At 45.1% G+C, this 18,043-nt stretch overlaps 1 long non-coding RNA gene across 3 annotated transcripts in view; it reads left to right on the top strand.

Moving 5' to 3' along the window:
• The first annotated feature begins 2,472 nt into the window (after nt 1–2,472).
• LOC149867404 (uncharacterized) overlaps nt 2,473–18,043 on the top strand; it is a 115,780-nt gene continuing 100,209 nt past the window's right edge. For all 3 annotated transcript variants that reach the window (XR_016442030.1, XR_016442031.1, XR_016442029.1), the window contains exon 1: nt 2,473–2,607. This is a non-coding gene — a long non-coding RNA (uncharacterized LOC149867404). The remainder of the gene's footprint in view (nt 2,608–18,043) is intronic.

An 18,043-nucleotide genomic window follows, 5' to 3' on the forward strand; every position in this document is an offset into this window, starting at 1 on the left:
TCCACTGCATATGTGACTCCATTATTCTATACACATATTTTGTCTGTGAAGTCTTCACTACCATCACTACCACACCCCCCACTCTGTCATTTTTTTCTGCTATCAACAGGCAATGGTTCATGGCAGTGGTATTCCCATTGCTGGTTTCCATTACCCTGATCTTTAATCCCTGCCCAGGAATGCTACTCTGCAATTCTTGTTGTTATTTGCCTTAGTAGTGGGCTGTTTATGGGCAGCTACAATTAGAGCAAAAAACTTCTGCTGTTGATCCGTCTCTGCCTAGGGCTTTTCAGGCAGGCATCTATGCATACCAGTATCAGAAAGAAACATTGCATTTATCAGAATGAAGTTCTTAAGAGAATAAGAAGGTAAAGAGCTGATAGCTTTCCAAAGGAGCCATGATGACTAATTTCTGCATATAGCTTTGCCGATGTCCCATGTCATGGTCCACAGCATCCCTGTAGGGCCTAGTCCTGGCCAGCTCCAAGTCACACAAGACTGATTGCACTTGACTACAGTGGAACCACAGCATAGTTACATTTCTTCAATAAAGCAAACATGAACTTCTTTTCAGCCTTTGACTGAAAACAAAAGGACTCTAATATCCTATTTCTGACTAGACAGACTTACAATCCTTCAGCTGGTGACTCAGCATGTGTTGTAGTATCACTTCTTTCATATGCTCTGGTAGATTCCAATCTCTGGGGCTCATTTTGTCCCCTGGCAGTTTTTCCAAGCATACGCAGGCTTCACAAAGAAGTGTGTTCCTGTTGCATACATTTCCCTCCCCAAAATGTTCCCAGGTTTCCCATGCACCTGCTGTAATACAATCTGTCTTGGTGGCAGCCAGAAGTGTCCATAAACTCAGTGTTATTTGGCACACAAGTGCAAACAGGTGTCATAAAGTATGAAGAAGCATGTGTTCCATCAGTCAGATCAAACTTAGATAGCTTCCTTCATATGAATAACTCAACTGTTCAGAAAACATAAAATCAGCTAAGCTGTCAAAGCTGGGGAGTAAGTTTAGGAAATAATGGGGTAAAATAAATACTGTGTATATTAAAATTCTGTCCTGAGCAGGAACTAGCACTCCTTTATCTAAAGTGGAAGAGAAGCCTTGGGGAATATGAACACAGAAAATTTCACAAATTTGATTGGGCAAAACTATGCAGAACATTACATTTGATCCACTATAAGGCAATGAACTTCTGTCAGTTTGGAATACATGCAGATATCTTGGCTCTAGTTAACATATTGGCAGCAAAATTCTGCACAAGCTACAAATGTCTCTAAAGTAATAGCAGAAAGACCCCCCTATGTATGAATTAGTTATATAGATGGGGCATAATATGGGCTCCATTATTAAGGAGGCAGAAGAGTAGAGACGGTTCTAAAATTGTTTTCTGGCAGGTTTGATCCTAAGATCATGAAACTTCACAGAATAAAGTAAAAAAAAAAAGAAGAAAGAAAGAAAGGAAGGAAAAAAAGAAGCTACCCTTGTGCTGAAACAAGCAATGGAGATAGAAATTTCTATATTTATTCAAATACAACATGAGGGCTTTTTCTCCAATTGGCATGGTAAGAAAAACTTCTTGTCCTATATGTACATAGAAGGAAACCTCATCAATTACAGTGTCTATAACTGAACTGCTGCCAAAAGCAGCATGTGCTCAGTAATGGAAACCTACTATGACATTGATTAAATGCAGTCAACACTGAGCATGACTATAAAACATGTGGCCCATACTGGGCTAACAAACTAATGGGAACCTACCACAAGTGTAGCATAACAGGAGGCCTTCCTGGAGCCAGTTTCATGTTGGCCCACCCACCTGTCTCTGGGCTAACCACGCACCTCTCTAACCTGCCATGCCTTGATGATAACTGATTACAATGTTACTCAGGTGAGAGGCTGCCCATTTTGAACCCCTGTGTTTAGGGGAATATCCACAGCTGTGTTACATCCCTACACTGTGGCCCAAGCCTCACAGATGGCATCCTAGGCAGCTAAACTCAGCAGTACCCTTCACCCCATTAGCTGTGGTCCCCTCTCTGGGACCTTCGGCTCCCCCTTAGGCCCTGGCCCCATCTCAGGCCAGCCGGGTTCCCAAGCCTCTTGATCTCTGGGCATCCCTCATGGTGGGTCCCTGGCCCTTTGGCCCCTCACTGGATCCTGGCCAGTCAAGGTCCCTTGGGTCAGGTCTAAGCTGCATACCTGCTTGTACCCTCACAACTGCACTGGAACAACTGAGCCACAGGCCTCTCCATGCTCTGACAGGTCTGGGTATTACCCAGCTAGGACTATGCAGAGGCTGGAGGTTATTAGGCTTCCCCTACCCACTTTTCACCAGGGAGATTTGTGGTCCTGGCATTTCATAGGGCTGCTGCACCACCAGCAGCCCCACTAGGCATCCCTATCCTGGGAGGGTGCAGTTTTAGATCATGCCCAGGACCTGGAGCTTCTTCCATCCCCATAGCCCCAACCCATACCTCCAATAAGATGTTTCTGAGAAGGCTGAAGCAGTGCTACCAGTGGTTGCTGTGTGGCAGTGTTCCTGCCTACCACATGGGAGATCTGGGTACAAGTCTCAGCAGAGGTGACTTGGGGTGAGTGAGATAACAAGAAGCAAATTTTCTTGCAGTGGAAAGGGGCCATTGTGTTCTCCCCCGTTTCTCCCCCTCCAGGTATGTTTCCTTGTCATTGGACATTTGTACATTTTGTGCCTTTTTATAGTTCACCAACCCATATTGTTTGTTCTGCTGTTTGTGTCTTATATTTTGTTAACCCTGTTTTTGTCGATGATTGTAAGTGTCTAACCTTTGTTGAATCCTGCACCCTTGGGGCATTGTAGTGTCCACTATACCCTCTGATTTATATCTGTTATGTTTCCAGTATTAAAAGATATATGGTTAAGTCCCCATTGGTGGTCTGGCTCTGCTCTATAGGGGAGGAGAGTCCCTACATCTCCCACAACGCACCTGCTTTGATCCCTTCAATTGGAGAGGGGGTACCTCTTGGAGTACCGCCCAGGTTACATAAAGAATATAATTATTGGGGGATCGTCTTACATTCAGAGTCATCTTATATTTAAGTAAATGCCTTTAAAAGAAGTTTTGTCCCTGTTAAAGTTTCTGTTTTCTTTCTGATTCTAATATTAAAATCAGTATATCAAAAAGCAAGCTTACTGTTCAGGTAGAACTAACACAGTCTTCAGAACAAACACATCTCTGAGCTGCATATGTAAATGGGAAAATAAAAATCACAGGAGCTTATTATACAGGTGACAGGAAGTGTGTATTTGTAGGATAACACTCTATTGTATTACATAGTAAACAGAAGGCACGTGTCACACAGTGACAGGCTCAGGGGGTTGGAAACCCTAATGCTGGGGATGGAGGGGCATAAGAGTGCCAGAAGCCCCAGCAAGTGGCTTGAGAAGGGCCAAAAATGGAGTCAACTTAGCTGCCACAGGTGCAGCAGCTGGAGGTGTGGAGGGGTGGCCAGCACCACCCACATAGTTTTTGAGCATGCTGTCAGTACAGCTGAGGGGACACCAGCACTTGATGTCATCTGCCAGCACCAGAAATTGGCTACAACTACAATCACGGGATGGTGAGACAGGGAGTAGTGGCACAGCAGGTGCAAATTCCCAGATAGCGCGTCCGGGCATGCAAACCCAGGCACGCATGGAAGGGTTACCCAGAGGGGTGTTGCCCCCACCGTGAGGACAACACCAACCCTGAGGAGGATGAGCCAAGGATTGGGGGACCCTGGCAAACCCAAAGGTCCATGTGAGTAGGAGGATGGGAGCAACCTCCTGGTTTTGTGTTTCTTTTTTTTCTTCTTCTCTTTGGCTCCATGTTTGGAGACACCCACCTCACACTCCTCCAGTTACCAAGGCAAGGAGCCCGGGAGCCTCCAGAGAGCCTGAAGGAAAGACCCAATCTGCAGCAAGGCCAAGTGCTGGCCCTGCCAGGCTGGGCAGTCTTGGGGGATGGACTGTGGTCTCAGGACAAAAACAGTCCATACAGAGGATTTGGGTTTGTGTTTTGGTTATGGAGCAGGGCCAAGAAGCCACCTCTCCAAATTTCAAGAATCCAGTAACTTCATAGCCAGTCAATCATCCCCATCCTGGGAAGGAAGTCAACACAGCTGGGGTCATAGAGCAGTCCTAGGTGGATATAAGTCCAGCCCAGCAGGTGCACTACTATCCATCTGAAAGTTGCCTCATGGAAGAAGTATAGGGGAGGACGAGCTCCAAGAAGGATCCATACAGAGCATGCCCAAGGGAGTTGATGACATACAAAAAACTTCCCTCATTTCCTTTTAAGACCAAAGCATGGTAGGCAAGCAACAGGAAGCTCCTTTAGGTGATCAGCTCAGTTGTGCCAGGAACCACAAGTGTCCAAACTTGGGTCACAAGGCCACGAGCCATTCAAAAGTAACTGTCCAAGCTGAGATGGGCACAGCACATCTACATGAAACATTTGCTGCTGAGTTGCCTAATTAACGCTACAGTAAACATCTTGGTGTCTACATGTGTGGCCCTATTAGGCCACCGGAAATGAATAAACGCCACAGCTGAGTAGTACTTGTAAATACTCCACATTTTACATGTGCATTTTTTTTAGTCTGCAACACTGCACATGTAGACACTAACAGCTTCCTTCCAGCTAGTCCTGCACTGGAACACCCTCATGCCCAAGCCAGCGCCACTACAGCATACTGAGCTGGGTTGGAGAATCCCCAGGCTGGCAGGCTGACACGCCAGCCCCTGACTGCTGATGCCGCTCCAACCCAACTCAACATGCTGCGGTCCTGAGTGCATGTGTAAACATGGCACTCGGGGACAATTAAACTCTGGCACAATATGCACCAGAGTTTATTATTTTGCATTCATATGCACATCTAACTATGCCCACCATTAGGAGAGTTACCAGAAGCCTGAAGCTCTTTGTGTAAAGACTCAGACAATAGCAAATGAATGAAATGTGCAAAAATGTTAACATAAGCCATTAAGAGAACCTCTCTCATGTTCTTGCAAGTATCCCTGTAACTGAGGTATAACAATGCTGTAGATTCTTAAAGATTTCAGGTTAAAGTGCAGTGACTCTATAACCATAGGATCTAAAACCAATAAACTGCATCTCTAAAGAAAGATGAACTCTAAACCAAGATGGACTTGTGCTACAAAATTCAATAGACAAAAACATCACTGACAAAAAACTAATTGACACCTTTATTAAATACCCAACAACATGCTGCACCAGAAAAAAGCAAATCCTTGGTTTGCAGAAGAATGGATTTCACTAGAGAGCCATACAATGACTGCCTCAGCATTTGAAGCTAAACAAAAATCAGACTGATATAAGTATCTGTCATATAAATCATTAGAGTGTTGGTGTTCCTCAAGATGGGCTGGAATGATCTGGTTAATATCTTCTGACAGATAAAGCAAAGTTAGAGAGAAATCAATAACTGGCAAAACAGTGTTGCTATAAAATCAGTCCCAATTATACCATCTTCAAACATGAAGGCAGCCTGCTTTGAGAAAATGGTATACTGACAGTGCCTCAAATATCCAAATACAGTCTACAAGCTCCTGAACTGGGTTGCAATCCTGCAAACATTTGTATGTAAATAGTGCTGTCAATCTCCCCAGATGAGTTACTCACATCTTTAAGTACTTACAGAAGCACTGCTGTATATACAAATAACAGGATGTTCGGATATAACAATGGACAATAATTTAGGCACAGAAGGACATATGCATTAGGGGTGTGCAAAACAGGCCGTATTCAATTCAGATTCAGATTCGGCCTGAATTAGGGACAGTGATTCAATTCGTTGATTCGGATCTGAAGATTCAATGCTGATTTGGAGAATCAGCGATTCGGCCATAGACACATTGTTATAAATGTTTTTTCTACATACTTTGAGGTACCAGGCACAGCTCATGAATGCTGCAATAGTGGGGCAGATGGAGCATCCCACAGGAGTTGGGGGGTGGGGGGACACCGCATGCTTGGCAGCAAACCCAGAAGTGGACTGGAAGTACTTCCAGTCCACTTCTGGATCCACCACCGAGCATTCAGGGAGCCACCCTACAGCCCCCCAGCTCTGCAATTGGCCATGGGGGGGCCCAATGTGCCCCCCCAGACACAGGAGGTACCAATTGGCAAGCTGAGAGGTGGGGGGAGATCCCCTGCGAGCTTCCCAGAGGACCCGAAAGTGCTTCTGGTCCACTTCCACACCTGCTGCCAAGCACACTGCGAATCCCCCACACTTCCATGGGATGATCCATCTGCCAAAGCATCTCAGCATTCACAAGCTGCCTGGTACTTTGAGGTATGTAGAAAAAACATTTAAAGCTGTGTCTATGGCCAAATCATTGAATCTTTCCAAATCTCTCTGAATTGATTCAGAGGGTTCCAATTCAATTCAGAGAGATTAAAGGGTCTCCTGATTCAATTCGGATTCGGAGAATCAGCCTCTGCCACATCTCTGCTGAATTGAATCAGCGACCTAAGCTTCACACAGCCCTAATATACATGGGGAGAGCTGATCACCTTGACATAAGTGTTTCAGGGATAAACCGTATGCATTCCCATATTCAGGAATTAACAAGACAGAATGCCTATTGTCCTTGGAAGATTTAATATACATTACATTTCTGCAAAATACATTTGTATCTGTCTAAATCCCAGAGAATGTAAGACAGGCATAGGGAGCTAAGATGACCACCCACATTAGTCACTTTTCTCTCTCCAGCTACCCAGTGCCTTCCAGACATGGTGCTTATGCTTCACTGCTGGCACACCGGAAGAACCTCCTGCAGAGGAAATGTCACTCACAGTGTTTACAGGCTGACCATATAAACACATCATTGCCAGGCACCTGTGCTCTAGGGCAAGAATCCAACCAACTTGAGAGCAGGCACCATTCCATCTTGACAGATGGGGATTAATGTACACAGCTAAGAGACCATGTGCTGTACATGTACCAAGTATGAGTATTCAGGGCTAGATTCCCAGCTGGGATCATCTTAGCTGAAGTCCATACTGAGTTTCTGCTGTTGTAATTAAGGGAATGTGCCATCCATGATCTAGATATAAATTGCATCACTTTTCCAAAGATAAGCACTTTCAGATACCATGAAAATACAGCAAGTTTGCAGCCAGAGACAATGGAATAAAGTGGTTTTCAGAGGAAGATCTATTACAGCTAAATAACACACCTGGGAATAACGATGCGGAACAGGAACTCAATATACACTCCCTCTCTAAAATTAACTATCCTAAGGTAATGAGACTCCCTCTGTGCTCTATAGGGGGACATTGAGAGTAGCAAGAGGTTTTCTCTAATACAGTGGTGCTCAACCTTTTTTTCTTGGTAGGGCTGGATGGGTAGCGCCCAGTCAGTCCATAGGTCAGATCTGGCCAGTGGTCCACATTCAGCGCTCAGGATAGGTGCAGCAGGACCATCCAGACACATGGAAGAGGGTTGGGTGGCAACCCAGCCCCACACAAGGAGAAAAGAGCATGACTCTTCCCTGCAAGGGGAAGGAGGTGTGGCCTGGCCCCAACCTGACCCTGCCCAGGGAAAGGAGACATGGGCCTGGCAATACAGGGTGTGGCCTGGCCATGAACTGGTGCCACAGGGGGAACAGACATGGCCCAGCCCCAACCCGACCCTGTAGGGGGAAAGGAACATGACCAGCCCTGCCTGGGGGGGAAGGGTGGATGGCATAGCCCTGATATAGCTGCAGGGGGAGGGGGCATGGCTTTGCCCCACAGACCAGCTAGGCCATGTGGGGTTGGGATTTAGGAAATTTGTATGGGGGGAGGGTGGCCATCTAACGGCCACCACTCTCCTGCCGCCAAATTTCGTGGGGAATCCCCCTGGGCCAGATGCAATGGCTCCATGGGCTGCATTTGGTCCATGGGCCAGAGGTTGAGTACCCCTGTCCTAGTACATAAATAAGCAGGATGTGTGAGGTACATTTTAACATTATGCACTCCTTCTCACACACACATCCCTCCAGGTATATGCAGTGCAACACAAACACGCGTGTCTGCACATCCCCAGCAATAAAAGAAACCACCCTTTCCATAAATATCTTTGTTTACAACAGAGGCAAGGATTTCTTATAGTAGTTTCTTTTAGTAGACCAATTGCAGAGCTGATTTGTACTAATCAGACCTGATAAAGAATGTCTTGATTTTGAAAGCTTGTCTATCCCAGCTATGCAGTTGGTCTAATAAAAGATATCACCCTAAGAAATCCTTGCCTCTCACATAATTTATGAATCATCATGGCTAGAGCATCACGTTTATACTACTGTAATATTATGTTTATAATATAAGTTATCATGTCCATCTTAGTGAAAGTGATCCAAAGGGAACTGAAATGTAAGAAGCAGAAATAGAGGAAGAAATGCAAAACAATAATATCTTTTAATATTTGCTACTGAAGCCTTTTGTCAAAACCAAGTTCCTGTTCCACTCTTGAGGAATGAATTGGGCCTGGTCCAAAGCCCCAGAAACCAGAGAACTCAGAAGAATGATAAGGATATCTATGAGGAAGTCCTCAGGGCGCAGGCTATAAATTCATCTCCAGCTCTGAGTGGAACAATATTTACAAGAGAGAACTGTTAGCCCCCTTAAAAAAAAAAAAAAGATTCTTCACCATAGAAAAGAACTATGCTGGAAATGCAAGAGGTCTCTAGGATATATTATCTTTCCCAGGAATTCTCTGTGGAGCTGGTAGGGACAAGGTACATGTAATTGGTCTGACTTCCACCAAACACAGAGTCACAGACTCATCGTGATCGTCATTCTTTTGGAACCTATTTCCATGAAAGATCATCATGAAGGGTTGAAGGCAAGTGCCCCTTCTGGTTGTGTCAGGACCTGTTTTCCTCTGGCCATATGGACACTGTCTGGTTCACTGTAAGACAAGACTAGAAAATAAGAGCACATACATCAGGGATGATTTTAAAAGCTAATTTTGGAAATTGCACGCACAAAATGCATTATCAGTTATCAAGATTAGTACTCATGCCTTCCACAACAGCACGACAGTTTGACAACTGGATGGTAATTAACTGATAATCAATTTAAAGGAATATATAAAGTATAAATAATATTACTGAAACCATTTTATGCCTTTGATAATACATGGTACTTACTTATGATGGTGTGAGGAGTTCTGTTCTACAAATCTTCTGTTGTAGAAAGAGTAAAAAAATTACAAATCAGTATATTTAATTTCATTATTACTGTATGTTGTACATACAACATTTGCAATATCATGTGTATTATGTACTTGTCCTACTGTCATGACTTAATGCTTTATTTTGATCCCATGGATAATACCATTGACAATCATGAGCACAAGGATCAGGCCTTTAAATTAATACTTTAATAATACTAATTTTCATACTTTAATGATAAGAATAGTTCTTTGAAAGGATTTTGCAGGTCAGGTAACTATGAAGGGAGATTTTTCTTGTTCAGTGTACAGAGCTATTCTTTCCTATACAGTATAGAATCATATTTTCAACTGCTTGATTGTCATGTCACAGAAGCACATTTTTAAATGCTTGATTGTCATGTCTGACACATTTATATAAAATATTAGAACAAATTCTAGTCTGCCACACTACAAGAAATCTGAATTAACTGCTTTGAATGTTCTGATGTTAGTTTGGCTTTTAAGGGAGCAGAATTTTTACCCTATGATTAGTGGCATGTCCTCACTACCCTGGAAACTGTCAAACTTAGCACTTTTTATTCTAAAAAAGCATACTGTAGGCTAAAAGTAATATTGCTCTGGGTTTTTTGGAGGTAATCTAGATGGTTTTTCAATGCATACCAGTATTTTTCTTACATGAAAACCAACCCAAAACAGCTTTATGTCTTTTATATGCTGTTTTTATAAAGATTATTCGGTGTCTATTGTATCTATTTAGGGTTGAATTATGTGCTGTGGCTGTGATTTAAGGACTGATAAATTAGTTTGGATATAATACGAAAAAACAATCTCAAACCTTCATGCAGAACTCAAACTGGACCCCAGTCTGACATTTTGAATTTCTCTTGACCTTTTTTATATTTTTAAGCAGACAATCAATATAATCTGGTTCTGCAGAAAGTCCAAGTAGATGTCCCAGAATGCTAAAAAGATTTCCTTGCAGTATTTCTGGCCCAGCAGCAAATAGAAATCTAATTTACCAAGAGTCCAGTCCTAGAAGACTCATAAGCCAAATTTTCAGACTTTTCAGGCTCAATCCTATATGAGCTGAAATAAGTGGGAATCAGATATTAATTGATGCAGGGTTGTATCCTAGATCTGGTTAAGCATTTGCCCCTAATATCTAAGCCCTCCTAGGTCTGTGCATCAGTAACATGGATGAGTATGGCTCAGTGAGACTAGAGATAGGAAAATGCAAAGAAATGTCAGTCTATTCTTATCACTGGTGTGTGCACATAATCCCCCATTCAAATTCAACATGCTTCCATATATGGATGAAATTTAGGGTCCCAATATTCCACCATGCCTTAACTCTTCCTTGATCAGGAGAGAAGGCATAATTCTTCATACTTTCATATTTGTGGAGATGTTTCATCAGTTTGGCTAAGTACAGACATTAAAAAATTCTGAGCCTGAATCGATTTAATCTTTGCAGGTTAGTCTAAACTGTGTAGATTGAACCAAGAAGCAAGTGAATAGACATTCACTTCTGATTCAGGAATTGCAGTCACATGACTATAGTGGCTCAGGCCAGAAGCTGGTGGGAGCTAGAGCAAGCCCTCCCTTCCTTTTAGCAATGACAGTAAGGCTGGAGGGAAGCTTGGAGAGAAGCCTTCCAGGGTTTTCCTGCCCTCCCTGCTCGAACTGGTGGGAGGTGTGAGCAGGCCCCAGCAGGCCACTGAGTATAATTGGGGAGGGGCTTAAACTCCCACCATTGCCTGCATATTCTACTGCCAGAGTGTGCCTGGAGGGAGAGGGGGGAAGCAGCCCCTGCCAGGCTTTTCCTTACTTGCCCCTCAAGTGGCAGGGGTGGGGGCATGGCTAGATGCTGGCCCCTGAAGTGAAGGAGGGGGAGGGAGGTTTAAATCCCGCTCCCTCCCTCTTCGCCCTGCTTGCTACTCAAGCAGTGGGGGTGTGGCCAGATGCCAGCCCCCTGAGCCAAAGGGTGGAGTCAAGGGGTTTAGACCCCCCTCCCTCCCCTCTCCCACCAGCATGAACCCCAGTTGGGCTCTGTCTGGAAGGGGCACAGAAGCCCAGGGCTGAAAAATATCCTGGGATGCTGGGGGACTATGATGTAACTTAAACCAGGAAGGGGCTTGGGATAGAAGTTCCTTAAACTGGTTTGACCTAAATCAGTTATGTCTGATACTACATTCAACCAAATTTATCTTAAATCAGTTTTGGCCATTTTAAAAGCCGTTTATGTGCACTGAACTTCTGTTGTTACAGGCTTAACCCAGTTTCTGATCACTTAAACTGGTTTATGTGTAACTTCTATTCCTAGCCTTAGAATCTTGTCTGAAATTTTTAACTATATTGTGTCTTTGCATTGTTCTGTTTGCCCAGTATGCTACCACATTTAATGAACAGGTAAATGTTTTTCAGAAGCACATACATGCCTCAGGCACCTAAGTCCTATTGATTTCTTCTTGCTTATACTGGGAGCAGTTTTCAAAAGAAGAAATATAAATAGCTTAATTGGCACTATATGGAAACTAGCTTTGATTTTGTTATTGTTGTTGCTGTTGAGAAAATAGAAAAAGAGTAAAAAAGGACTGAAAATCTGGGTGAAGATTTTAAAAAGTAAGTTAAAAATTCTGGTTTATTTTCATAAGGGTTAATGCAAGAGCACTGTAAAAGCCATACATCACATTAGGAACTCTGATTTGCTCATTGAAATGATTTGTTGGGGCCATTGAAGGACAGGACCAATATTTGAAAAAGTGACCTGAGTTTGGCCTTCTAACTTGAGGTGCCTTATAAAAGGACCTGATAGTCAGAGGGTGGGTGCTTAGCACTCCAGAAATCAGATTCTTTAAGGTGTCTCTTGTGACCTATGGAGATGTAATTTTCATAGATTCATAGATGCTAGGGTCAGAAGGGACCCCAACAAATCATGAAGTCTGACCCCCTGCCTGAGCAAGAAAGAGTGCTGGGGTCAGGTGACCTCAGCCAGATGCCTATCCAGCCTTCTCTTAAAGACCCCCAAGGTAGGTAGGACCCCCAAGAGAGCACCACTTCCCTTAGAAGCCCATTCCAAGTTTTGGACACCCTTACCATGAAGAAATTTTTCCTGAATCTGCTCTCAGTTAGTTTGTGACCATTGTTCCTTGCTACCCCAAGAGGCACCCTGTTGAACACAGCATCTCCAATTCCTTGCTGCACCCTCCTAATGAATTTGTAGACAGCCACAAGATCACCTCTCAGCCTTCTCTTCCAGAGGCTGAAGAGGTCCAGGTCCCTCAGTCTCTCCTCATAGGGCTTGGCCTGTAAACCTTTAACCATACAAGCGGCCTTCCTCTGGACCCTCTCGAGATTATCCACATCCTTCTTAAAGTATGGCACCCAAAACTGGATGCAGTACTCCAACTGTGGTCTGACCAATGCCACATAGAGGAGAAGTATCACCTCCTTGGTTCTATTTGTCATGCATCTGCTGATGCATGATAAAGTGCGGTTAGCTTTGCTGATGATTTTGTCACACTGATGACTCATGCTCATAGAATCATAGAATCAATGAGTCGGAAGGGACCTAGACAGATCATCTAGTCCGACCCCCTGCTGTGGGCAGGAAGGAGCACTGGGGGTAGCAGGGGTCATAAGACCCCAGCCAGGTGCCTATCCAGTCACCTCTTGAAGATCTCCAGGGAAGGTGAGAGCATCACCTTTCTGGGAAGCCTATTCCAGGCTCTGACCACCCTTACAGTGAAGTAGTTCTTCCTGATATGTAACCTAAACCTATCCTCCCTCAGCTTGTGGCCATTGTTCCTGGTGACTCCAAGGGGGGCCCTGGTGAACAGACTATCCCCGAGTCCCTGCTGCTGGCCCCTGATAAGGTTGTAGGCAGCCACAAGATCTCCCCTCAGTCTCCTCTTGTGGAGACTGAAGAGATTCAGGTCCCTCAGCTTCTCCTCATAGGGCTGGCCATGGAGGCCCTCAACCATACAAGTGGCCTTCTCTGGACCCTCTCCAGGTTCTCCACATCCTTCTTGAAGTGTGGTGCCCAGAACTGGACACAGTACTCCAGCTGTGGCCTGACCAGCGCCGCATAGAGGGGGAGCAAGACCTCTCTGTACCTGTTAGTGATGCCCCTGTTGATGCATGACAGGGTGCAGTTGGCACCCTCGTCCAGGTCGCTAATGAAGATGTTGAATAGCACCAGCCCAAGGACTGAGCCCTGGGGAACTCCGTTGCCCACACCCTCCCAGGTCGATATTGACCCGTCCACCACCACCACCCTCTGGGTGCACCCCTGGAGCCAGTTTGCCACCCATGTGACCGTACATTCATCAATGCCACAGTCCCTCAGCTTGCCCACCAGAATTGGGTGGGACACTGTGTCGAAGGCCTTCTGGAAGTCCAAGAAGATGATGTCGACTTCCTCCTTCACATCTAAGCTCTTTGTTACCTGGTCATAGAAAGAGACCAGGTTAGTCAGGCAGGTTTGGCTTTGCACAAACCCATGCTGGTTACCCCTCAACATCACTTCCCCTGCAGGGCTTTCACAAATGTGGCCCTTGATAATTTTTTCAAAGACCTTCCCCAGGATAGAAGTAAGACTGACTGGCCTGTAGTTGCCAGGCTCTTCCTTCCTTCCCTTCTTGAAAATAGGGACCACATTGGCCCTTTTCCGGTCCTCAGGGACTTGGCCCGAGCACCAGGAGTCCTCGAACAGCTGTGCCAATGGCTCTGCTATGACACCAGCCAATTCCCTCAGCACCCACGGATGAAGGTCATCCGGGCCTGCTGATTTGGACACATCTAAGCCCTCCAGGTAATCCTTAACTAGGTCTGAACTAACAGTTGGAGGACTCGCATCCTTCCCGGGCCTCTCTACGCTGTCACCTGAGAGCACCTCATTGTCAGCAGACAGGAACACGAAGGCAAAGAACTTGTTAAAGAGTTCTACCTTCTCTCGTGTGTCCATCACCAACTGCCCTGCCCTGCCTCGTAGGGGTCCAGTGTTACCCTGAGACTTCTTCTTGCTACCTATATACTTGAAGAAGGACTTTTTGTTATCCTTAATCTCAGAAGCTAATCTAAGCTCCAGTGCTGCTTTAGCCTTCGTCACCAAATCCCTACAAGCTCGGGTCTGGGAGGTGTACTCCTCCTTTGTCCCTGCCCCCTGCTTCCACCGCCAGTACACTTTTTTCTTTGCCCTCAGGCCAGCCTGGATATCTGTGTTCAGCCATGAAGGTTTCTTGGACCCTTTTCCCACCTTCCTGTGCAGAGGAATTGCGTCCTGCTGTGCCCCAAGGATAGCCTTCTTGAGGAAGGAGCACCTTTCCTGGACCCCCATACTAGCTACCCCCTGGGCTCCAAGTGCCTCTCTGACTACTGCCCTGAGCACATCAAAGTTGGCTTTCCTAAAGTCAAGCATTTGCACTGTGCTAGTTACCCTCTCCACCTTCCTCTGAATAGCAAACTGGACCATTTCATGATCACTGTCCCCTAGTCTCCCTTGTACTAGCACCTCCCCCACCAGGTCATCCCCATAGGCTAACACTCATCTTGGAGTCCTCTGTGACTCCAAGACGCCTTTCCACTTCTGTGCTGCTGAGAGGGTCATTTCCAAGCCAATAAGTGTGCTGGATATTTTTTCACCCTAGGTGCAGCACTCAGCATTTGTCCTTGTTGAACTGTATACTACTGAGTTTTCCAACCTGTCCAGGTCCACCTGCAACTGTTCTCTACCCTCCAGTATGTTCACTTCACCCCACAATTTAGTATCATCTGCAAACCTGGACAGAGTACACTTCACGCCCACTGATGGAGACATTGAAGAGTACAGGTCCAAGGACCAAGCCCTACAGGACCCCACTACCCACATCCTTCCAGGTTGATACCAACATGTCTGCTACCACTCTCTGGGTGCGACCGCCAAGCCAATTTGCTACCCTCTGGACTGTGTACACATCTAAGTCACAGACTCTTAATTTATTTATGAGAATGGGATGAGATACCATATCAAAGGCCTTCCTAAAGTCCAAGAAAAGGACATCTTTTACTCCTGAGTATAAGCATTTTGTGACCTGGCCATAAAATGAAACCAGATTAGTTAGGCATGATCTGCCTGCTATGAATCCATGCAGGTTTCCCTACTGCATTATTTTTCCTACTGGACCTGCACAAAGATGATCCTTAATAATCTTTTCAAAGATTTTCCCAAGGATGAAGGTGAGACTGACTGGCCTATAATTTCTTTAAAGGGCAACAAAAGGAGTCTTTAGTTAATTGTATACAGTGAATTTAGTGCTTACATTGTGGAAGTAATATGGGTTTTTTTCACAAAATGAATATGGCTTGGACAGTGGTAGTGGTAGGTTCCTGGCACTATTCTGACCAATACTTCTTGAACCTGACCTCAAGAGAATCTTTCTAGGGATGGCTGTGTGATTCTTTCCTAGAGTTCTTACTAATTAGGAAGCCAATTAACACCAATTGTTATGGAATTTTTTTTTCAACATAAGCACAGGTTGACTGGGACCTCATAATTCAAGTGAGACCATCATATCACAAGATTATCAAACAGCCAACAGAAAGCAATGACTATTGGTCAATGGTAACCTGACCTGAATCTTATCCATTGAACTAGAGTACAATTAAACACTCTGTGCACCCCAGTCCCTGGGAGCTATTCAGCCCTCTGAGCCATTGTATTCAAATGTTAGTCACTGTCATCCCACTGGTTTATAGCAGTCCTTTCTCAGCAGGCATTCTAATTATGATGGTTAGCAGCTGTGCATTATTTATGGCCTCTATGGTGCACAGCTCTATTAAAGAGACATGCTAACAAACATCAGTGTAGAATATTTGGAATTCTTTGGAGTCATTCAGAGATGGAAAAAACTTTTTTTTAAAGCTTAATCAATAAGACAGATATACACTATACCATTCTAAGGTTCAAATATTTCAGGAATCAACAGAAGAAAACTGTGTATATGAACATAATAGAATCTAGGTACCTAACAGTGAACTCGTATTAAACATCCAGAGAGTCAAACTTATTCAGAAGCCAAAAGATTCAGCTGTATACCCAAAGCATATCTGGTCCAGACATCAGACTAGAAATCTCTCAAGACTGTATGAGGGAGATTTCCAGATTTCTCTGGATAAGCAATACAACAAAGACAACTTTTCTAACAGTATTTCAGTCCTGAAATTCCCATCCATGACCAAGAAGTAGAAAGATGCATAGAAACTATGAAAAAAAATTAAGATTGTCAATTGAACATTTTTGGACCGATAAAAAAAAAAGGTTCCAGCTTAGCTAGTTTCATTATTCATGACAAACTTTCATAGTGAAACATTGAGTAACTGTTTATATGACTAAGGGTAATATAGCTATTTACTGGGCTGTTTAGAGCTTCCATGGAAAAGTTTAGATTTGCTCTGCTTCACAAGAATAGATACATTAATTAGAACCAGTTTGACCCCATTTAATAGCATTTAGAGAATTGTTTTACATACGATGTTCTGGGGATTTTTCTGTTTACAGACAGCAATAAAAAGTACAAGAGACTCAGTAGTGTTGGGTCCCTATGGGGTATTCTGTAGTACTTGCTTTAGTTATGTAGGCCCCAGTCCTGTAAGTGTGACTTTTCATGGGACAGAACCCTGTCCTCCATAAAGCAAGGCTGATTTTGGTGGGGATCTGCACTTATACAGAATTAGCCTGGATACATTCACTTGCAGTCCACAGTCCTACTGGAAGAGATGATCTGAAACTTATTTTGCTTAAAACACAATGGCATCCAGAAAGCACAGTGATAGATGTGGTACAAGTGCCTTATTAGACAAGCCAATACTTGGAAACACTGGTATCCAGTCCATGAAGACAAAAAAAAGTGTGGCGGGGAAGAAGTTCAGGGCATGCGTGGAATCATTATATTGCACTTCTAAGGAATTTCTAAAATATGTATATGCATTCTTTTCCCTCAATCATGCAAAATTTATACAGGTACTCCTCACTTAGTGACATCCTGGGGAACATTGTTTTGTTATTACGTCACTGATCTATTACAGAACATATTAATTTAAAGTTGTGCAACGTCCAGTTATAACCCACTGTGCATGCGCATAGTTTAAAAGGGCCCGCCAACCGGGGGGGGAAAAAAAAAACAAAAAAAGAAAACCACACTCAGGTAGGCTCTGGAGTGGTGAGAGACGCGTGGGTGAAGCCCGCTGCGCCCCCACTCCCCCGAAGCCCCCTAGACACCCCTTCAGCAGCCGCCGAGCCCCCTGCCAACCCCCAGCACAGCCGGAGGTGAGCGGGCTCATGGTGGGAAGGGGTTAACTCCTCGCTTGCTGGGAGCAGGCCGCTGCCTGGTGCCAGGCCGGGCCAAGCCCTCGCCCAGGCCCCTACTTGGCCCAGCCCCCCAGGGAGCCCCGCAAACAGGCTGCATAAACAGGCGATCGAGTTAGCACAGAGTTTCCGCAGGGGAGGGCGTGGGAGGGCACAAGACCCTGCCTGCGACCCCCCCCAGCCATAGCCAGCCCCAGCCATAGCCAGCCTACCAGAGGCATGACACGGATGGGCACGCGCCGCACCCAGAGGGTCCCCTCGGGCTCTATGGCCCCTCCACTGGGCACCGCAGAGACGGCCGCCCAGACGGAGCCCATGGTTCCGGGCTCCACGCAGACAGAGTCCCTGGCTCTTGGCTGCGGGGGCTGCCTGTCCCTTTTTCAGCCTCTGGGGCCCAGGAGCATGGCCACCTCCCCTTGCGGGGTCTGCTCCCTACTGGGGTCTCTGGCATGCCAGCTGGAGGATCTCCAGGCCACAGGCCA

This window comes from Crocodylus siamensis, chromosome 4, assembly GCF_052110815.1.
Source record: "Crocodylus siamensis isolate JL-2025a chromosome 4, ASM5211081v1, whole genome shotgun sequence".
NCBI classification, from domain to species: Eukaryota; Metazoa; Chordata; order Crocodylia; family Crocodylidae; genus Crocodylus; species Crocodylus siamensis.